The sequence below is a fragment of the Clupea harengus genome, chromosome 13 (genome assembly GCF_900700415.2).
Source record: "Clupea harengus chromosome 13, Ch_v2.0.2, whole genome shotgun sequence".
Taxonomy (NCBI): domain Eukaryota; kingdom Metazoa; phylum Chordata; class Actinopteri; order Clupeiformes; family Clupeidae; genus Clupea; species Clupea harengus.
Window position 1 is genome coordinate 12,950,427 of NC_045164.1, and position 2,858 is coordinate 12,953,284.

The window sequence follows — 2,858 nt, forward strand, 5'->3', positions numbered from 1 at the left end:
AGCAGCAGTGAAAAAAATTATTTTGTTAACTGAAATAAAAAAAGAACGACGATATTCAAAAAACACAAAAACAAAGTAAGAATCACTATGGACAATGGAACACAAACTAAGATGAAAAGGTGACTGGAGCTGGAGCACCTGGTGGACATTCCAGAGGCCCAGAGGCCCAGAGGCCCAGAGGCCCAGAGGCAGACCCGTGGGGAGCTCAGGAGGATGGCCTGGAGGCAGGACAGACAGACAGAACCGCTCAGGAGGACGGCCTGGAGGCAGGACAGACAGGCTGAGCATGGACTGACTCAGACTCAGGTACAGTCTCAGACTTGGGCTCAGACACAGTGATGGCCACAGAGAAGGGAACAGGAGTAGACACAAACACAAGGACAGAGACCAGGACAGACTTGGGAACAGGGACCGACAGGGAGTGGTCCAGACACCCACTCAACGGGCTTGGACAGGGGCCTCAGGGGCAGCCTCAGGAACACCGGCAGCCTCAGGAACAGACAGGGGGTCGGCCGACTCAGGCACCGGCTCCAAGTCAGCAGCAGGCTCGGGGGCAGGTGGGGCATCAGCCGACTGAGGAACTGACTCAGGTGCGGGAGGAGTCTCAGGAACGGAGAGCTAGCAAAACAGTGGCTAGCTGACACAGGAACTGGGTCTGGTGGGGGGCTAGCAAACCGTTGGCTAGCTGGCACCATGCAGAGTCACCTGGCGAGTTCAGGCTTGCAGGCTTATCCTGAGGTCCGCAGTTTGAGCAACCAATCTGGCCACGCCCAGCAGCCCCATCAGCCAAGGCTATGAAGAAAAGGTCCCTTGCATTAATGTAACTGCAGCTGGGTCCATTGTGGTCAGTTCGTCCTGTCAGGTTTCACAGGAGAGGACCCAAGAGCATGTCACGACAGGCAAAAGGTAGCAGAATAATTCAGCTTTACTAACGAAACATAAACAGGAACCAAACCAGGCAGGCAAACACAGTAAGAACAAAATGACCAGCAAGGTGTCCAAAACAGAGTCCCAACTGACACCCTGACCTTTATCAGCTTCTGTAATTCAAGGCTTTCCTAAAAAAAGAAAAACTGAAAAAGTAAAACACTAAAACTAAATTAAAACCATACTAAAACAAGTAAATTCCTCAGAATGAAAATAAAACTAAAACTACTTATGCACTCATAAAACTATAACTGTGGTACCCAGACTTACACTCATAATTAGTTTTAGTTTTTGGCACCATTAACATTTTATCAAGGCACATCACAGAAATCCCCAAAGGCCAAAATCCCCCATGTGCAAGCATGAGGTTACAGTACCAAGACAGGCATAGGCCTATGTATGACCACAGGCAGGTACAACCAACCATCCCTCAAATAGGTTAACAACGCACACAAAATAATGTACTATGCTAGTCCGCTAACACTTGGTAGAAATGTACTGAGTTATGCATCGCTGAGACAGTGAAACCCCCCACTTATGTCCACTTCTGGACCATCTGGACTTAGCTGCTGCTTATCTAAAGTGGTTAGCCAGCTTCTTTTTGAAGCTGATTTGAAATGTGTGTCTGGGTTTAGCTAAGGTAAAACAGTATGTGTGTGTGTGTATGTGTGTGTATGTGTGTGTGTCCTACTCTCATAGACACACTGACAGCGGGCTACTCACACGTAAACACTGTATTAGCGAATAGGGGGCTATGGCTATGGTGACACAGGCACACTAAAGATGACACACACACATACACAGAGAGAGAGAGAGAGACTGACACACACATACATAGACACACACACACACAGAGAGAGAGAGAGAGAGAGACTGACACACACATACACACACACACACACACAGAGAGAGAGAGAGAGAGACTGACACACACATACACAGACACACATGGACACACATACATAAAATGCTGGGCAGTTTGTCCAGTGCTGTCCATCACAGACTTTGACCCAGACTCAGTCTGCCGTGCTTCTCATTACATCATCTGATGAAAAACACCCATGTTATTACCACAAAGCTACTCACTTAATCCGCATGGTATGAGCTATGAGGACAAGAGTGAATGCAAACACACACACACACACACACACACACACACACACACAGCTTGCTTTAGGACAGGTTGATGTGTATGAGAGTGAGCTTATGGAATTGTGTGTGTGTGTGTGTGTGTGTGTGTGTGTGTGTGTGTGTGTGTGTGTGTATTTTAAGTGCTGTTGAGCTTCAGCTTTAATAAGTACAGTATCTGCCCTCAGTTTTAAGTTTCTACATGACCTCCACTGTAAAGACACCCAAGGGCCAATCAAGGGCTTTATGCTACCCATAAAAATCTTCCATTTAAATGATAATATGAAGTGTGTGTGTGTATGTGTGTGTGTGTGTGTACGTTGAGGTGTGTCTGTGTATATACGTGTGTACATGGAGGTGTGTATTTTTGTATGTGTGTGTGTGCCCTTCACACTGTTCAAGTTGTGAGGGCACATATTGACATTGCATGGAATCGTAACTCACACAAATGACCATGGTGACACACCTTCACCTAGTCATTCAGCAGACTTACACACCCACACACACACACACACACACACACACACAAACACACACACACACACACACAAACACACACAGTCATCAGATGTATACCTCTGGGGATTTGTTGACAGATCATAAACCCACATACCTGGTCTTGTGAAGTGATACAAGACATTTTGGCCTTGCATTTGAATGCTAATGTCAGCTAGCATTGCTTTAAAGTAATCCTTGCACAAACCCACCCAAGCAGTGACAACACGGCTAAGCATGAAAGCATGATAACGCAAAAAAAAACTCCTTCACACAAAAGTCGAAGCATGTTTGTGACCACTATGCAG